Source organism: Bos mutus, chromosome 11 (assembly GCF_027580195.1).
Source record: "Bos mutus isolate GX-2022 chromosome 11, NWIPB_WYAK_1.1, whole genome shotgun sequence".
NCBI lineage: Eukaryota > Metazoa > Chordata > Mammalia > Artiodactyla > Bovidae > Bos > Bos mutus.
Genome location: NC_091627.1, coordinates 30,932,405 through 30,953,517, shown reverse-complemented (window position 1 = coordinate 30,953,517; position 21,113 = coordinate 30,932,405).

The window sequence follows — 21,113 nt, the reverse complement described above, 5'->3', positions numbered from 1 at the left end:
GGAAAGTTATGACCAACCTAGACAGCATATTCAAAAGCAGAGACGTTACTTTGCCAACAAAGATCCATCTAGTCAAGGCTATCGAAGAAGGCAATGGCACCCCACTCCAGTACTCTTGCCTGGAAAATCCCATGGATGGAGGAGCCTGGTAGGCTGCAGTCCATGGGGTTGCTAAGAGTCAGATACGACTGAGCGACTTCACTTTCACTTTTCACTTGCATGCATCAGAGAAGGAAATGGCAACCCACTCCAGTGTTCTTGCCTGGAGAATCCCAGGGACGGGGGTGCCTGGTGGGCTGCTGTCTATGGGGTTGCACAGAGTCGGACACGACTGAAGTGACTTAGCATTATAGCAGCAGCAGTCAAGGCTATGGTTTTTCCAGTAGTCATGTATGGATGTGAGAGTTGGACTGTGAAGAAAGCTGAGCACCGAAGAATTGATGCTTTTGAACTGTGGTGTTGGAGAAGACTCTTGAGAGTCCCTTGGACTGCAAGGAGATCCAACCAGTCCATTCTGAAGGAGATCAGCCCTGGGATTTCTTTGGAAGGAATGATGCTAAAGCTGAAACTCCAGTACTTTGGCCACCTCATGTGAAGAGTTGGCTCATTGGAAAAGACCCTGATGCTGGGAGGGATTGGGGGCAGGAGGAGAAGGGGACGACAGAGGATGAGATGGCTGGATGGCATCACTGACTCGATGGACGTGAGTCTGAGTGAACTCCGTGAGTTGGTGATGGACAGGGAGGCCTGGCATGCTGCGATTCATGGGGTCACAAAGAGTCGGACACGACCGAGCGACTGAACTGAACTGAACTGAACTGACACTCTCTGGATACGGGCAGATCCCACAGGTCAGAGGCTCAGTCCCACAAGACTGAGCCCAGTTCAGATGCTAACCACAAGTCCAGGTTGTCACTTGTGCTTTTGACCAGCCGTCTGTAGATTGGAGGTTTCCATCACCCCCTTTTTAGAGTCAGTTAATTTGCTACAGTGACTCACAAAACAGAGAACCATTTTACTTAATAGATTACCAGATTATTATAAAATGTTATAACCTAGGAACAGCCAAGTGGAAGAGATTCATAGGGCAAAGTATGTAGGAAGTGGTGGGGAGCATCCATGTTCTCCCAGAATCTCTTTAATGTTCACCAAGCTGGATGTTCTCTAAACCCTGTCATTTTGGGTTTTTGTGAATGCTTCATTATATGGGAACAATTGATTAAATCATTGGTCACTGGCCATAAATTCCATCTCCAAGCCCTCTCTCCTCCCCAGAGGTCAGTGGGGTGGGAAGGAAGGTTCCACCCCTCCAATCACACAGCTGGTTCCCCTGGCAACTAACCACCACAGTTCTTTCCAGAGGCTTACCTCCTTAGCATAAACTCAGGTATGGTTGAAAGGGGTCTGTTATAAAAATCAAGTCACCTTTATTGCTCTCATTACTTAGGAAATTCCAAGGGTTTTAGGAGCTTGGTGTTACAAATGAGAGGAAGATGAGAGGAAATAGTTCTTATTATAAAGCACAATACTACAATGTACCTATTAAAAAGTATAAAATTACTTATATATAGGTCACGTTATTTTTCTACTGGACAGAAGTGATCTAGAGCAAAGGTCAGTAAACATTTTCTTTTAAGGGTCAGCTAATGAATGTTGTAGGACATGTAGGTCACAGGGTCTCTGTTGCAGCTACACAAATCTGCTGTTTTAGTGCAAACACAGCATCAATAATACACGTATGGATGAGTGTGAAATGTTACAATAAAACTTTATTTATAGACACTGATATTTGAAGGTCATATGATTTTAATGTATCCAAAAACATTATTATTTGACTATTTCTCCCCCATCATTTAAATATATAAAAACCATTTTTAGTTTGCAGAACCTACAAAAACAGGTGGCAGACTGAATTTGGCTGTGTACCATTGTTTGTCAAACCATGGTCTAGAACATCATTTTGAAGGACCTGAGAAACAACTGGTTTTGAAAAATATCCTGTTTAATAAAACACTTGGTAGGCTGATCCATTGTTTGCATTTCTTCCTGAGTTCCTGCATTAGAATTCCACATTCACACCCTTTCCCATATGACTTAGCAGAATCGGTTCAGTTCAGTTCAGTCGCTCAGTTGTGTCCGACTCTTTGCAACCCCATGAATCACACACCAGGCCTCCCTGTCCATCACCAACTCCCAGAGTTCACTTAAACTCATGTCCATCGAGTCGGTGATGCCATCCAGCCATCTCATCCTCTGTCGTCCCCTTCTCCTCCTGCCCCCAATCCCTCCCAGCATCAGAGTCTTTTCCAATGAGTTAACTCTTTGCATGAGGTGGCCAAAGTATTGGGGTTTCAGCTTCAGCATCAGTCCTTCCAATGAACACCCAGGACTGATCTCCTTTAGAATGGACTGGTTGGATCTCCTTGCAGTCCAAGGGACTCTCAAGAGTCTTCTCCAACACCACAGTTCAAAAGCATCAATTCTTCGGTGCTCAGCCTTCTTCACAGTCCAACTCTCACATCCATACATGACCACTGGAAAAACCATAGCCTTGACTGGTCGGACCTTTGTTGGCAAAGTAATATCTCTGCTTTTGCATATGCTATCTAGGTTGGTCATAACTTACTTCCAAGGAGTAAGCGTCTTTTAATTTCATGGCTGCAATCACCATCTGCAGTGATTTTGGAGCCCAGAAAAATAAAGTCTGACACTGTTTCCCCATCTATTTCCCATGAAGTGATGGGACCAGATGCCATGATCTTAGTTTTCTGAATGTTGAGCTTTAAGCCAACTTTTTCACTCACTTCTTTCACTTTCATCAAGAGGCTTTTTAGTTCCTCTTCACTTTCTGCCATAAGGGTGGTGTCATCTGCATATCTAAGGTTATTGATATTTCTTCCGGCAAGCAGAATCAGTTAGTAGAATGGAAAGAGTCTATTTTCTCATCTCATTGACCATGGGCTTGACCATAAGACTTGTACTGGGTAGTGGGATATAGGCAGGAGTGGTGAATTTCAGGTTGTTGCTTCAGAGGAATTGTGAGTTTACACCTACATTCTTGAAATTTCTGTCATGGAACAAGCTTCGTCTGGGTAGCTGTTGCCATTTCAACCTGGTTCCCAGACTAAGCACTGTGGAATAGACCAGAGAACAGACTTGAATTGAGGTACACCAACCCCAGCCTGAATTTCAGCTTGAAGAAGAGCCACCTAGTCAAGATCAGTATAGATCAGCAAATTCACAGTGGACTCACAAGTCTAAGAAAGGTAAATGTTCCCTCTGTGTGTTACAAATGTTTTGTAAATGCTCATTACACAGCATCTGCTGACCACTACAAATTCTATTTTCATTTCATTTCCATTGAATGTCACTTTATATCTACACATTCTGTCCTTATCAGCAAAATCTGGGCAGTTTTCTGCTCATCAAAAGAGGCACCATGGCCACTGCATTCGTATTGCACTTGCTTCTAGGATTTCTCAGTTTAAGGTATTGTTTATTTCATGCTGACATTGGGGGAAAGACAGCCAGTTAATCTAGCTGCAATTGAATTTAGAAATTACTCAAATTTAATTTTACTTACCTCTTCATTCGCAAGTTACTCTTTCTGTTTTCTTTCATTTGTGTGTGTTTTAAATCATTTCCCACTGTTTATTTTTAATTTCTACTTTATTTTAATTATTTAATAGGTGGCATCTGTGCACTGCCTGTCATTCATTGAGCAGTTTGTGTTCTGCTTATGGAATCACAAAAATATTTAAGCTGCTGCTTCAATGGTGTCACCATCACTCAGGTTTTAGACTATAGGACTCGTCTTTCCCTGTTTGGAAGGACAGAATTCTCGGAGGTGACCAGGGTTCTTTGAAAAGCTAGCACCCAAACTATACCCGATCCCAGGGAATGGCAAGTAAGGAGGTTTCCTCTCTTTCTCTGCTGCTTTTGAGAAAATACACATTTTCTTAAATGTCACTAGGTAATGTGACATAGGGGCTTCCCAGGGGGTGAAGTAGTAAAGAATCCACCTACCAGTGCCGAAGACGCAGGAGACGTGGGCTTGACCCCTGGGTCAGGAAGATCGCCGGAGGAGGGAATGGTAACCCACTCCAGTGTTCTTGCCTGGGTAGTCCCATGGAGAGAGCTATAGTGGGCTATATTCTATGAGGTCACAAAGAGTCAGACATGACTGAGCACCTGAGCACACTGAGCATGCAATGTGACCTGGATGACATTGCTTTAAGAGTACCGTGGCCAAATGCACCCCAGTGAGAACCAGTGTGTGAGGTTATTAGTTGGTCCCTAGCACTGTCGAAATGGAATTTGGCCATGGGTGTGGGCAGATTGAGCATCTGGGGGAAGAGTCTGATGCCTGGGAAACAGTGGTATGGGCATATTTAGTTGGTTTGCAAAGGAAAGGAAAACACATAAGGGGAATGTAGGGAGCTGTTTGGTGCTCTGGAAGGTTCCCTGGAGCCAAACAGTGGGGTTTCCAGACAGAACAGAACAGTCTGCCCTAGAACAGATTGCAGCTGGGCTGGGAAGACGACACATGGGAGCAGCAGGAACAAGATAGAGGGACTCCTGCCTGGGTTCCCAGCCTCCCCTCTGGGCCCTGAACCATCTGTTCTGTTCTCCAAGAGCAGCCAGTAGGAACACTATAAGGCTTACATCAGACTATGACTTTCCTCACAACTTTTCCACAGCTGCCTGTTGAATCAGGAGTGGTGTTGACATGCTCACCACCCCTGATCAAACACTGTCTAGTCCTTGACATCATTTCCTCCCACCTCCTCCTTGCTGACGCTTCCAGCAGCACAGGCCTTGGTTCTGTTCATCTAACGCATCTCCCACCTCAGTGTTGGCACTGTGTGCTCCCCCACCCCTATGGAAACTTCTTTCAGATATTAGCATAGCTCATTTCTTCACTTTAGTTAAGTCTCTGCCCAAATGTCACCTCCTCAGACTTTCTTTTATCACCTGAATATACATCCTCAGTCATCATCTATCCCTTGATACCACTTTATTTTTCTCCATAGCACTTATCACTACATCATCTTATACATATAGTTATGATTTCTTGTTCATTTATCTCCCTCATTAGAACAGAGACTCTTTGAAAGGGTGGTAACTTCGCTTGTTTTGTTTTCTGCTATACACACAGTTTTAGGAACAGTACCTGGTGTATTGTTGCTGCTGCTAAGTCACTTCAGTTGTGTCCGACTCTGTGCAACCCCAGAGACGGCAGCCCACCAGGCTCCCCCGTCCCTGGGACTCTCCAGGCAAGAACACTGGAGTGGGCTGCCATTTCCTTCTCCAATGCATGAAAGTGAAAAGTGAAAGGGAAGTCGCTCAGTCGTGTCTGACTCTTAGCTACCCCATGGACTGCAGCCTACCAGGCTCCTCCATCCATGGGATTTTCCAGGCAAGAGTACTGGAGTGGGATGCTATTGCCTTCTCCAGGTGTATTGTTATTTAGTTGCAAAGTCGTGTCAAAGAATACTGGAGTGGGTTGCCATTTCCTCGTCCAGGGGATCTTCCCAACTCAGGGATCAAATCTGTGTCTCCTGCATTGCAGGTGGATTCTTTATGACTGAGCCACCAAGAAGACCTCTGATATTATTATAGACATTACCAAATAGAGTGTTGAGTGAATGAATGAATAGCCTCCATGTCTGGTTATAAGGCTACATGCAATGTGTTGGGGGTACTTAGCTTGCTGAAATTTCATCCAGCTGGTTGAGCATTTGTATTAAGTAGGTGCTAGATAGGTAGAGAGATAGATAAATAATTGATAGATAATTGATAAATAGATAATAGATAAATAATTGACAATAATTATGATAAATAATTATTATTATTTATAAATTGTAGTTGTGGTAGTACTGAGTGCTCAGTACTTGTGCTCAGTAGTTGTGGCTTAGTTGCCCTGCAGCATGTGGGATCTTAGTTCCTAGGCCAGGGTTGGAACCTGTGTCCCCTGCATTGGCAGGCAGATTCTTAACTCCTGAGCCACCAGGGAAGTCCCTGGACTTTATTCTTGAAGAAGTGATTGCTTTTAGCTGGTGTAGTCAGGGAGGGCTTCCTGGAGGAGACAAGACTTAAATGACATTATAAGTGATAAATAATTGATAATAATAATAGATAAATAACTCACAGTGTACTGGTACCCTGTACTGATAATGGACAGAGATAGTGTGAAAGAAAGAATGAAGGAGTCCATCTTAATAATTTCTTTCCGTTATCATGCAAGGAAATAGACCATAACCCACATGGATTGATCTCAATTTTCAGAGGTGTTGCCACAGTGAGCTAGGGAGAGGAAATGTATTCCCTGCCTTTTCAAGGATTCAAGTAGGACCAGTATGGGGGTCTTGTTAGAGTTCATTGGAAATATTTTTGTTTTTTAGTCAGAGTTAGATGAACCCGCAGGTCCCTCTACACTTCTCAGCCATATCTAGTCCCTCATTTTCATCTGAAAGCAGCACAGTTTGAACTCACGTTGCTCCTTTTTCTTTTTTAATACTCTTATATTATTTATGCCAATACACACAGGGTCTCCAAACAGAGAAATCAGATATTGGCTTACCTATAGGGCTGGTGGTGGTGGTGGTTTAGTCGCTAAGTTGTGTCCGACTCTTGCGACCCCATGGGCTGTAGCCCACCAGGCTTCTCTGTCCATGGGATTTTCCAGGCAGGAATACTGGAGTAGATTGCCATTTCCTTCTTCTGGGGATCTTCTGGACTCTGAACTGGTGGTAAGTGCTTCTTGGCTGGGTTGGACTTTATTCTTTTTTAGAATTATGATTTATTTATTTTTGGCTGTGCTGGGTCTGTACTGCAGCACACAGGCTCTTCATTGCGGCATACAGGCTTTCTCTAGTTGCAACAAGTGGGGGTTACTCTCTAGTTGTGATCCGTGGGCTTTTCATTGCAGTGGCTTCTGTTGCTGCCGAGCTGGGCTCTAGAGTGTGGGCTCAGTAGTTGTGGCTTAGTTGCCCTGCAGCATGTGGGATCTTAGTTCCTAGACCAGAGTTGGAACCTGTGTCCCCTGCATTGGCAGGCAGATTCTTAACTCCTAGGCCACCAGGGAAGTCCCTGGACTTTATTCTTGAAGAAGTGATTGCTTTTAGCTGGTGTAGTCAGGGAGGGCTTCCTGGAGGAGACAAGACTTCAATGACATTGACAAAGAGCTAAACTTGGAAAGAGAGGAAAGGAGTGAATTTAAGTGCAATAGCACCAGCCAAAGGACCTGAACCCTGGAAGTGGCAATAACTCCCTCCTACCTTTCCTGCAATGAAAGAAATCCTCTCTCTAAGGTCTCACTATACGTGAGAAGGGGGGAAATTGGCAGCAGCTCCCCTCTACTTGGGCTTCCCTGGTGGCTCAGTGGTAAAGAGGATGCAGGAGACTTGGGTTTGATCCCTGGGTTGGGAAGATCCCCTGGAGAAGGAAATGACAACCCACTCCAGTGTTCTTGCCTGGGAAAGCCCATGGACAGAGGAACCTGGTGGGCTACAGTCCATGGGGGGTGCAAAAGAATTGGTCGTGACTTAGTGACTAAACAACAACAACCCCTCTACTTGGCACTGAGTGTCTTGTGAACTCTCTCACTTCACAGGGACAGTCACTCAGGTTCCAGCCCACACTTCTGGGAATACACTTCTAATAAACACTAATTCCTGCCCACATTTCAGTCTTCTGCCAAAACCCTGCATCTGTCGACCCCTCCCAACTTCCTGCCCCAAGGAGTAAGAAGGAAGAGAAGGATGTGAAACTGACAAATTGTCATAAATTTGAATCATAGCAGAGCTTATTTAGCTATGTAATCAATGTAGGCTAATAACATGGAGTCTTAGAAATGTAATTGGGGTAAATGGAAGCAAAATCTGAAACAAATATAAAAAAAAACCTCGCCAAACCCCAAACTTCGAATTTCTTTTTTGTCTACTTATTGCATTAATTAACTATATTTTGGGCTGAAGATGTATGCTTATTACACATCTTCTACAGGTCAGAAAATGATCTCCTTTTACAAGAGATAGTATTGATAAAGGCGCTTATGACTCAGAGGACATATTTCCTGGCACAAATGGGTAGCTGCAGCTTTTAGATGATCAAGGTCAACTTAGTCTAAAACTTTCTAAAAGCTTGCACTTTAAATAATATATATATAATTGAACCTTAATCATTTAATCCTAAGACCTATAAAAATAGAGAATGAATATTGGCTCTTGCTCCCTAAAAGTTATAGACTTTAGTCTTATTGAAGGAACTAAAATTACAAAATTATCTCATCTCAGGAAAAAAAAAATCCTTTATACCATTCTTGTCCTTCAAAGGTAAACTGTGTAATCAGCTGGCTTGTCAGGCTGTTTAACAAGGTAAAGAATATTAAAATATTTGTCTTGGTTTCTGCATTTTGTCAGTGTTGTAAAAATCAGAGAATAGAGCCTGTCAGTCATCTGGTTGGCTGTTTGGATGAAGGAATTTGATGGAGACAACAGTCTGTAACTAAACAAGATGTCTGCAAAATTTAGGCTCCCTGGTGACCTGATGGTATTTCCCAGAGTGGATTCAAGAACTGAATCAAAGGTAGCTTCCTCCACCAGGCAGGTGGGTGGACTAATTAAGTTTCTGGGCTCCTTTGAGATGTCATCACCAGTCTCTTCCTTTTCAAGGCTATTAAGGGGTGAAAACCCACCCTGGGGCTGCCATTATTATGGGGTCCATGCCGAGAGTCTTTGTTTTCTTGCTCCAGTCATGTTGTCAACTGCTGGGATTTCTGAGCAAGCTACCTTTGAGAAATACTCCTCTCCTCTTATCTTTCCTGACTCTGAAGAAGTTATGGACTGAATGAAGAGTAAGAATGGGCTCCAAACACATCACTGAGAACAGCTAAGTCAGAGGTCATACTTACAGTTCTGCTAGCTGAGCAGACTTGTTAATTCTAAGCCCCAGAATGGAACAGGCCCACCCACTCAGCTCAGGTAGCACTAAACAGAATGAAGCATTTCATCAGGAAAGGCCTGACCAGTCTAGAGTTTTGGGAGAACTCCTGTCCCTGCTGGACTGGCTGGTTCCCACAAGTAGTGAAGTTACAGTTCGAGTGAGCATCTTTACTTACTTTTCTCCAACTCACCAGTCAAATGAATGATGCTTTGGAAGATGGGGACAGATCCAAGTCTGTAAAGAGAGCTCTCTGTCAGTAGAGTTCTCTCCACTTGAAAGGAAACTTCAGGAATAGAGAAAAAGATTTCTCTGCCTTGAAAGTCAACTCGTGTAGGAATGCTCGCCTGGCTGGCAGGCCCAGTTCTCGACCGTGTCTGCTCAAGCGTAGTCCATCGCCTCTGCTCTGTAACTTCGCTGATTCTTAATGCAGACACAGTTGTTCCAGCTTTAACCTACTGTGTTAAAGACTAGTGCCCATGCACCAAACACAAATAGAAGGATGTCTGGCAGTAAGGCGGCTCTTAGACCCCCTCTCTGCTGTGTTTCCCCAGGCTTCTGTCCCGCGGTGGACTGGTATTATCTCCCATTTATGGGAAGGCCATCCGTGTTCTCCAGGACCTCCTGTAATTCTCTCTCCCGCACTGTAATTCACACTGCACGCCATCACTGGACTAATTTTCTGAAAATACTACTCTTCCTGAGTCACTCAAACTCTCTGAGTCTCCATTTCCTCATTGGTAAGATGGATATGTTTATGTTTTCCTTGCTTGTCTACCTTGTGTTGTTGATGAAAGGCCAAACAAGCCCATGGATGGAAACATGCCCTGTAAACAGAAAGCTTTTCGTGTATATGCGGATGTATATACAGCCCACCTTAGAGACCTTCACTTCTTTCTGTTGTCTATTAAATCACGTTAGTACTATTGGGTTTGGTGTTCAAGGTTTTCATAATTAGGCACGTTCCAAACCTCCCCACCCGACTGAACGACTGAACTGAAACCTCCCCACCCCTTGTTACCCTACAAGCCTGGTTCTTTTTTTCTTCCCCACCTATCCCTCTGGGAAGCTTTCCCGATTGCTACTACTCTCAGGATTCTCCTTCTCATCTGAGTTCTTACAGATTCTGTAGTCAACATCAATACATTTCAACCACGGCTACATGTTAGAAACACCCAGAGAGCTGTGCGATGATATTGTTGAAATGGAACACCCAGAACAGTTGAAATAGAATCTTTGAGGGTGAGACCAGGATAACTACTTTCTAAACGCTCTCCGATGACTCTAACGTACAGCCCGGGTAAAGAGCCCCTCTTTGTACTGTGTATTCAGCATTGAATTGTTTTGGTCACTTGAGTGCATCTTTCCCCTCTAATTGCTCTGTGAATTTCTTACAGTTCAGAGGCCCTACCCCCTCTCCTACTTCTTTCTGTTGTACCTTATGTCTCTCCTGGACACATCTGGACTCTGGGTTATCCTTACCAGACTTGCTTCAGGACACATTCATCTACCTCTCTTCTTGTGCCCCGGATCTGAACTCAGCAAGCTTTAGTAAATACTATGCAACATTGCAGCCATGAAATTAAAAGACGCTTACTCCTTGGAAGTAAAGTTATGACCACCTAGATAGCATATTCAAAAGCAGAGACATTACTTTGCCAACAAAGGTCCGTCTAGTCAAGGCTATGGTTTTTCCAGTAGTCATGTATGGATGTGAGAGTTGGACTGTGAAGAAGGCTGAACACCAAAGAATTGATGCTTTTGAACTGTGGTGTTGGAGAAGACTCTTGGGAGTCCCTTGGACTGCAAGGAGATCCAACCAGTCCATTCTAAAGGAGATCAGTCCTGGGTGTACTTTGGAAGGAATGATGCTAAAACTGAAACTCCAGTACTTTGGGCACCTCATGTGAAGAGTTGACTCATTGGAAAAGACTCTGATGCTGGGAGGGATTGGGGGCAGGAGGAGAAGGGGACGACAGAGGATGAGATGGCTGGATGGCATCACTGAGTCGATGGATGTGAGTGTGGTAAACTCCGGGAGTTGGTGATGGACAGGGAGGCCTGGCGTGCTGCAGTCCATGGGGTCGCAAAGAGTCGGACACGACTGAGTGACTGAACTGAACTGAACTGATGCAGCAAGCTGTAGATTGAGTTCGGTCTTTGCTCATCAATGAAGTTTGGGTTTATTCTGTATGCTTGAGGTGGTGTGGTGGACTGGTGAGACACAATTAACAAGAAATCTATTTGTGTGTGGGACCTATCAGTGTCTTGGGAGAAGGTTCATTTTTTGAGGTGGGGGTGTCAGGAATCAACAGAAGTGAACATTTAGAACCTAACATCCAGAACTAACCTGAGGAGGCACTGGGCAGTGGGGGTTGAGGAGGGGAGAATTTCTGTGTAAAACAATTCACTGGTGGACATATGCATTTAGGGCTTGGGTGGTTAAGATAAATGTCATTTATATACAAACTGCCCTGTATAAAATAGCTTGTGGGAAGTTGCTATATAACACAGGGAGCTCAGCCTGGTGCTCTGTGATGACCTAGAGTGGTGGAATAATTATATATATATACATTACACATATGCTGATTCATGTTATTGTACGGCAGAAACCAACACAACATTGTAAAGCAATTATCCTCCAATTAAAAATGGAGTAAGAAAAAGATAAACGTGATTTAACAATGACACTGTAGTTCACACTTCATTAAGTAGTACACACTGGGCTTCCTTCATGCGCTGCCCTCAACTGTTCCCTTTTTTGCCAACAGAAATCTCTGTGGGGGATGGTCAAATCCTTCTGGGGGTCTGGTGGCTCTAATTGTGGAAAAGAGCTAGCAGCACTTAGAGCTCAAGGATGGAATTCCTATTTGCAACAGACACAGTCCCGATGACATTTGTTTCTCATGCATGCATGCATCTAGACAGACCCTGCATATCCATGACTATACATCTACCCATGTATGTCCCTTCCTGTGTTGGGATTGTTGTAGTAATGGTCATTCTTGCAGCCTGATCAACTCTGGGAAACTTCCAGGTTAGTTGCAGTTTTAATGGAATGCTTCCATTTCATTTCTGTTGTTCTTTTATATGTTGGGGTTTGATACAAATTCCAAGCATTATTTACTGGGTCTTTGGCTTCCCAGGGTCTGTTTAAATCTCTCCCATGCTTGGTTGCTCTTCAGAGCACATAGGGTCTCTATGGGCTTTAATGAGTGAGTTTGCTTCAGGACACATCTATTCTTTGATACCTGTTTCCTAAGATGCCTTGCTCAGGTTTGTGAAAAAACAAACACAAAAACAAAACACCAATCTTAATAGTATTGTTCTGTTGGTGCTAAACACTGAGTATTTTCTCACAGATACAGACTTCAGGCTTCACTGTACTTCATTTCCAGCCTTACCTTCTACCCTTTAAATCTCACTTCTAATCAGTCATTTGGCATAAACTCAATAGTTGGCTTGACTTGCTGGCTCATTGTTAACAGTGACTAGGGCACCTTATAATGTCAGTTGCACCTGTTACAAATGTCTCAGCTCAATTCATACTTGGATGATTTTGTATCTATGGAGTGCCTGATGTTTCAGTACCCAATAGCCAGTGTTGCACTATGGTATGTGGTGCATACCATAGAGCACAATCTGTGTTCACCAGTGGAATTCAAGTCTGTTGTGCATGCGTGGTTGATGGCTAGGGTGGGTCAAACAGAAGCCCTTCCTGGTTTACTGGCTACTTTTTGCTGGCTGACTGCTCGAATGCTTTTTAACTTGTCTTCTTCCCTAGATTTGTTCATTTCTTTCTGTAGTCTCTGATTCTGGGAGTCATGCGCCCTCTTGGGACCTCTGAACACTTAGAGCTCCAAGGACTTTTCTTTTCATGGTCAGAAAAGAAAGTGGTAGTGAAGTGAGAACTGGGAGAGGAGTGCCTATGAGTGTTCCCTGGGCTTTGGTCTGATTGTTGATCAAGCCATGGGGTGCCCTTCCTGATGGGAAGTTTAATGCTAAGTAGCCATAGATGTATCTTCCTCACAACAGTTTCTTCGGAAACATCCCACAACACATTGTTCAGATTACTTCCTGCTCTAGCTAATAGGTTTAGTAAGACATATCCCAGATACAGTCTCCCAGTGACTCATTTTGGACTAATGTGGCCATAGTATCAAGGCTCATCATTTGTCCTGGCATCATGGATGTGTGTGTGTGTGTGTGTGTGTGTGTGTGTGGTCTGCAGTAATTACAGCGTATGCCACCTGCTATATCCCACAAGCCTGCTGGGTAACATAAGAGTATTTTTGCATTTGTGGGATGCTTTTCAAAACAGGCATTTATTTCAGTAGTTTCTCCTCCCTCTCTCAGGGTCAGTGGGCACATCTGTGGAGACTGCACCCCTTGTCTCCTGGTGCTGGAGGAAATGAGTGAGGACACCTGGTTTCTTGCCGTTCAGTACACAGAGAGAGAGGCACAAGGGTTGTGGGCTCAGCAGAGACCATCTGAAGCTCATGGCGACGTTTCAGCAAGTGTGCTGGGAGGACATATGCTTGGAGTTATTTCTCCAGGGTTGGGAATGGAGCCAGAAGTACTTTATTTCATTCATTCCTTTGTTTAACATGATTTAAGTTGCTAATGTGTGTCATTCCTTGTTTTGAGAGCTGTGGGGGTAGGGAAGACAGATTTTTATAAAACATCCCTGCTCTTAAGTCTGGGAACACACCCACACCTCAGAGTAAAATCGTGACATGAGAGAGGAGCACACAGCCCCAGATGCTCATTAGGCTGGGCGCAGGGGTCTGTAAGTCTGAAAAACTGACCCCTGGCTACTGCCATGATAGAACCTTCAGCTCATGATAGAGTATTCATTCACAAGGCTAACTGGTCTACCTGAGAGCTGAAATCTGCTCAAAAGAAAAGAGCTGTTCCTGGCTTATACTGAATGGACTGGAGAAAATGGGGACCCATCTGTTTTGCATCAGTGTTACAATATCCAGACGTGCCTTGTCAAATGCCTTTTGAATGTTTTCCTGTAGTTTCTGGGGGTCTGGCTCCAAAAGAGATGCATTTGCTGCAAATAAACATTCTTTTCGGAAATAAAAGCAATAGATCTGTGTACTCAGTGTCCAATGACTCCAGCCCTTGGAGGGATTTGGAAGAGGCCCCAGCTCTACCCAGATTGTGCCTGGTGGGGATACTAACAGGTGAGGAGGTGTCAGGAAGGAGAGACTTACTCAGAGGACTGAATTGAAATCTATTATTAATTCATGAGGCCTTCCATAGTGGCTCAGCCATGAAGAATCTGCCTGCAATGCAGGAGCTGCAGGAGATGTGGTTTCGATCACTGGGTTGGGAAGATCCCCTGGAGGAGGAGATGGCAACCCACTCTAGTATTCTTGCTTGGAGAATCCCATGGACAGGGGAACCTGGTGGGCTACAAGTCCATAGGGTCGCAAACCTTCAGTTGGACACAACTGAAGCAACTCAGAACTCAGCACCCATTGACTCATAAAGACATGTTTGTCTGGTGTGAGGGGCAATGGTCTCTCACTGAATCTCAGCTCAGGTTGAGTCACACCAGGTGATCAGACAAAAGCAACTTCAGTTTGGGGCCTTTTCCACTGGCCCTCATGCTCCACCAGTGGGAGGAGGATATTTGAAAAATAGGAAAGAAAAGAGACCAACTGTATGGACTGTGTTTTTGATGGATCCAAGTGTCATGGAAGAGGAAGAGAAGAACTGGAGGTGGATCTCGAAGGGGTACCTGGTTTGTGATCTTTCATTCATGCTCATAATCTGTTTGGCTCTATCTTTGGGAAATTACTTCTATTCAGTGCACTTAATTGGTTAAATTGCCATGGGTTTTCTGCATTTAAAAAATCTGGTAAGAAATATGTGGAAAGATGGCAGTAAAATGTGTATCAGGTGAAAATAATTTTCACAGATCCCTGGACCCAGGTTCATCCTTGTAAATAATGAGTCTAGTGGCCCAGGAAATAGCTGAGAGGCTGTTAATTTTTTGTTTGTCCATGAACAGAAAATAAAAGAAATAATCACAGTGATGAATTTTTGAACACCTACAATACGTCAGGCACTCAGGACTTGACATCAAATTCAAAAGACAAAGATGAACAAATCTGTGTTTCTGTTCCTGTCGACTCTGAGTCCAAGGGCCTAATCTCTGTGACCACTTACAGTGCTCATTGAAGCCCATCCAGCTAAGTTAGGGGAAAGTTCCAGAAAGATCTCCCCTCACCCCCCTTCCTGCCTTGAGGAGAATCCTGTAATACCTTTAATTTTCTATTTATGGCTGAAAGGGAGAGGTTCTGAGGACCTCATTCCAGCAAGCCAGAAAAATTGGCACTGACCCTCAAACCTGAGAATGTTGGAGCTGCCTAATATCAGGGAAGTGACTGCAACAGCTTCCAAGAAGGCCTTTGAATCTTGGCTCTGCTCCTTACTTGGGGCACTTGGCTGTTTCTAACTGTGCATCCAAGGGCATGTTCCCTTTTTTATTTACACTTGGCTTTCCTTGATCCTGCTGACCTCTTTGCAGACAACATCTGTATTGCTTGTTACAACAAATCAGAACAGTGACCTGCTCAGTCATTCACAAAGTTTTATCAGTTGCCTGTGGTGGATGCATCACTGCGGAAGGGGCTTAAAGCAAACGCTCTGAGCTCAGATGTCCAGCCTCCCTTAGCCTTGTCATCACCTGGAACAGAGGGTCCAAAAACCTGTAGACCACATGCTCATAATTCCGTTCCCACCTAATTGGTTGTTAATGAAGCCCCCTTGACCTTTGGAGAAGTTCTGCCTCTGAGGGGGCATTTGGAAATGAATGAAGGGCCCCTGTTTGATCCAGGGACATGGACCAAAGCGGGAGCATGGATCCTGTACCTGAGTCATTGTCCTGTGTGTCCCATTGTCCCATATCCTAAGTGAATTGTAAATATCTCAATGAATGTTGATGTAAATGAAAAACCTTTTGATAATTAGTTGTGCCTAGGTCTTAGCTGTTCTCCGTATGACCCAATGTTTTGTGCATAACTCTGATCTGTACTGACTTTCCCAGGGACTATATCTCCTATGTAAATTGAGAAAAGGTTGCACTTTATGATGTTCAAAAATTTACCAGGAACTATTCACATCCTTCCCATCATGGGAAAATCGTTATCACCAATGGCAACGCTTCTCATGGTATGAGAATTGCCCTAACACACCTGTAAGCAATCTGTGCCCCAAGCTCTCTCATTCCCAGTGAGTCTATGTAAAGACACAAGCATCTGGCCATTTCACTGTCTTCTAGTCAGTCATCCTCTTGAGCATTTACAGATTGAGAGAAGTGCTATTTTGTACATTCTTTCCTATGTGTTTCTCCACGACATTCTAGGTAGTGCGTTATATGAGTGTTTGCCTTTGCATGTTTCTGGAGAAGGAAATGACAAGCCAGTTTCTTGCCTGGAAAATTGCAAGGACAGAGGAGTCTAGTGGGCTACAGCCCATGGGGGGCAAAGACAGGCTGGACTGAGCAACGGGGCATTTGGCATATTTTAAATTGCTGCTGCTTTTTCCCCTAAGAAAGCAATTCTATTGTAAAATGAAGTGAACATGTACTTTGTTTTGCTCAGAACCTTGACCAGGAATTGCTCACCATTTTGAAAAACAAACTCACTGATAAGAACAGCGCTCAGAGCATGTGTCATAAATAAAAACACTTGAATCAGCCTGTATTTTTAGGTGTCACCTTCATGATGATGATTCTTTCAGATCTGGGTATGAGCATCTCATGACTTTATGTCTTCCAGTATAGGCATGATCCCTTACATTTTGAGTTATGTATTTTATTATTGTGGATTATTTACTTTAACCTCTCTGTTTACTTACAGTTAGGACTGTATATTTCTGTTGTAAAAAAAAATGATGCTGTCTTTTTAAAGGTAGATTTAAAAATTCTTCTTATTAGCTTTAATGTAGTTTCACTGTGATATGCCTAGGTACAGACTTACTGGGTTGTCCATAAAGTTCATTCTTTGGGGTTGGAATGAAAACTGACCTTTTCCAGTCCTGTGGCCACTGCTGAGTTTTCCAGATTTGCTGGTATATTGAGTGCAGCACTTTAATGGCATCATCTTTTAGAATTTGAAATAGCTCAGCTAGAATTCCATCACCTCCCCTAGAGAAACTACTGAACAGTTGCACTCATTTCACATGCTAGCAAAGTAATGCTCAACATTCTCCAAGCAAGGATTCAACAGTACATGAACCAAGAACTTCCAGATGTTAAAGCTGGATTTAGAAAAGGCAGAGGAACCAGAGACCACATTGCCAACATCCACTGGCTCATAGAAAAAGCAAGAGAATTCCAGAAATACATCTTCCTCTGCTACACTGACTATGCTAAAGCCTTTGACATGTGGATCACAACAAACTGTGGAAAATTCTTAAAGTGATAGGAATACCAGACCACCTCACCTGCCTCCTGAGAAACCTGTATGCAGGTCAAGAAACAACAGTTCAAACCAGACATGGAACAACAGACTGGTTCCAAATTGGGAAAGGAGCACGTCAAGGCTGTGTATTATCACCCTGCTTATTTAACTTATATGCAGAGTACATCATGCAAAATGCTAGGCTGCATGAAGCACAAGCTGGAAGCAAGAATGAGGGGAGAAATATTAATAACCTCAGATATGCAGATGACACCACCCTTATGGCAGAAAGTGAAGAGGAACTAAAGAGCCTCTTGATGAAAGTGAAAGAGGAGAGTGAAAAAGCTGGCTTAAAACTCAACATTCAGAAAACTAAGATCATGGCATTTGGTCCCATCACTTCATGGCAAATAGATGGGGAAACAATGGAAACAGTGACAGACTTTATTTTCTTATGCTCAAAAATCACTGCAGATGGTGACTGCAGCCCTGAAATTAAAAGACACTTGCTCCTTGGAAGGGAGAAGAAAATGGCAACCCACTCCAGTATTCGTTCCTGGAGAATCCCAGGGACAGAGGAGCCTGCTGGGCTGCCGTCTATGGGGTTGCACAGAGTCAGACATGACTGATGTGACTTAGCAGCAGCAGCAGCTCCTTGGAAGAAATGCTATGACCAACCTAGACAGCATATTAAAAAACAGAGACATTAATTTGCCAACAAAGATCCATATAGTCAAGCCATGGTTTTTCCAGTTGTCATGTATGATTGTGAGAGTTTGACCATAAAGGAGGCTGAGCATCGAAGAACTGCTGCTTGGACATGAGTTTGAACAGGCTCCAAGAGATGGTGAAGGACGGGGAGGCCTGGCGTGCTATCGTCTGTGGGGTCTCGAAGAGTCGGACACCGCTGAGGGACTGAACAACAACAAATAAAGTTCATTTAGGTTTTTCCACAAAGGTGTTATGAAGAAACCCGAACGAGCATTTTGGCTAACCCAATATTTTTATTTTTCCCCTCCTGATTAAGTGGAGGGCAGGGAAACTTTATTCTCAAGATTTCTGTCTTTCTCTAATTCTGGAAAACTCTCAGTTTTTCAAATATCATTGCTGAGCCATTCCCTCCATCTCTTCTGGAAGAATCATTTAACCCACGTGTGTGCCTCTTACTTTACTCTGTCTTTCCTAATGGATCTTCCCTATGACCTTTTTATCTCTGCACAGCTTTGAGATAACCTCTCACACCATCTTCTCCTTCAGTAACTTGCTTTCGTCTGTTTCAGGCTGGATTTTATCTCATTTATTGCTTTAAAAATTCATTTATATCCATTACTATAAATGTTCATTTTTAAAACTTCTCACATCTTTTTCTCATTTCATTTTTGCCTTTTACTATAGATTTTGGCTCATTTCAGGGGTGTTATTCTTTCATTAATCCACCTAAAGATAGTTATTGTCTTGCTTCAACAAAGGGGTATAGGTCATTTTTTTTTGTTTGTTTCAATGGCTCCTTAAGTTTGTTTTCTTCTCTAGTATTATATTTCTTTACCTAGTTGGAATATTTTTTTAAAAAATTATTTGTTTACTTTAATTGAAGGATAATCAGTTTACAATGTTGTGATGGTTTTTTGCCATATATAAATATGAATTGGCCATAGGTATACATGTGTCTGCTCTATTCTGAATCCCCTCCCAACTCCCTCCCCAAGATTTATAGCTTCCTTTTGAAAGGAGATTTTATTCATTCTTTGTTATTCTCTCTCTTTTCTCCTGCTAATGCTCACTCCTGTCTGAGTCGTTATGTGGTAACCATCCCCGAAGCCTAATCTCTTATCCTGAACAGATCCTGTAAGGGTGATGTTTGTTTCCAGCCCAGTTGTACAATCAGGGAAATTATTAGCCTTATTCCTAAGCTAGTGGCTGTCTTGCTTAGTTTCTGATCTTGCATGTGTATTATACCTCCTGTAGCATTTGGGAGGCAGTTCCCTTTCTCAAGTGATGAGCCTGTGTGTTGCAGGGAATGTGGGGGGCAGTCTACCCTTTAGCTTTAACTGTGAGTCTGCTTCTAGCTCTCTGTTGTCCCAGAGGCATCAAACTCCTGGTTACCATTGCCTTAGTCTGGGTCTGTGACTTCAGAACTGTTTGTTTTGGAATTGCTGTTGTTTCTCATCCATGAAGACATTTACTTGTTTCTGAGCCCAGTGCTGTTTTTGTGTTGTTTTAAGTAGATCGCTGCTGCATGTTTGACATTACCAGGGTTGTATTGTCAAGTGTGGACTTGCTGAGCTATTTTGATTGAAAGTTTCTTCCTTTCATTAAACAGAAGTCACATGCCAGTAGGATACTTCTGAACTTCTAGAAGCTGCTGGCATATATTCTCAGGTCAGAGCTTCAGAAATGTTTATCTTCAGCCCTCTCTGAATAGCAGAGTCCCATATGCATGACTAAGTCAGACCTTGCCTGTCTCTCCATGCAGGAGACTTTCCAAGGTGAGTCGATGCCTACAGATGCCTCTCAGTGCACTTCACACATGTAAAAATCTTCTCAGGTATATTTTCCTCTCTTGCTGGAGCACAAAGGGCACGATTGACACATGTAGTCTTAGTTTCAGAAGGAAGCTGAGAGATGTCTAAATCCAGCCTCCCTTCCCACATGGGCACACACATTAGTGATTCTTGGAAAGGCAATTGGATTTTTCAAAACCCACTGAATGGTTGCCCAAGGCAATCTTTATAGATCCTAAGAGCAATATGACCCTTGCTGACATCTGCACAGTTAGAAAGTTTTCTTACTATCAAGTCCAAATTGACCTCCTTGTAACTGACACCATAATGACACAAATGATACTTCTGACATGATAGCTGTTCAGATGTGGGAAGACATTCAGTTTTATGCTCTGAGTTTTCTCTTCTCGGGGGCTAACTCCTCCTATTTCCTATAGCACTCTTGCCTGTAACACAGATACCTCATTATTCCATGGCCACCTCTTGATAAGTGTTGTGTGTTTTCTCGGCCATTTATTTGGACTAGAGTTCTTATGCAAAGGAACTGGCAACTCTATAATTTTCAAAAGATATAAGAGGAGGGTCTAGTTTGGTTTCTTGGTCCCCAGCTCCCCTCAGCTGTGAAAAGGATTCAGTTGGCTCCGTGGCTGTCTTCATGGTCTAATTGGATGCTGTGATTACATTTACTTACAGCATGGGTAATGCAGCCCAGGCTTCCCCCAGGTCTGTGTCCAGAATCCTAAGTTTCTGCCTTGGGATGTTAAACAATACAAGGCAGATCTGCTACCCTGCTTTTGCCTCTGTTGTAGCCTGGGAATGGTTACTTGCAAACCATTTCTGTAGACAGGGTAATGGCGTATTGATTGCTGAACAGGTGGTAGGGGTGCAGCTTTTAGATATGATTTTTAGATATAATTTCGTTTTCTGCCTTTTGGCTTGTTGCTGGAAGGTGTTTCGTGTAATAATCTTAGTGTGGGATAATTTTCATTTCAGTGCTTGCAGTAGTTTTGAGTTTCATTTCCTCCTCCTCCCCCCTCCTTTTCCTCCTCCTCCCTCTACTTTTCCTCTTTCACCTTCTCTTCTTCTTCCTCTGCAACAGACTGACATGGTACATTGGGGCCATGTGAGAATTAGATAAAGAAAAGCTGGTCTGAATTGTCAAACTGAGGCTCTGGAAAAAATATTAGATTCTCATTCAGCTGAACTAAGTGAACCTGTGTACTGAATGTTTTAGGGAAATGATTTCCAA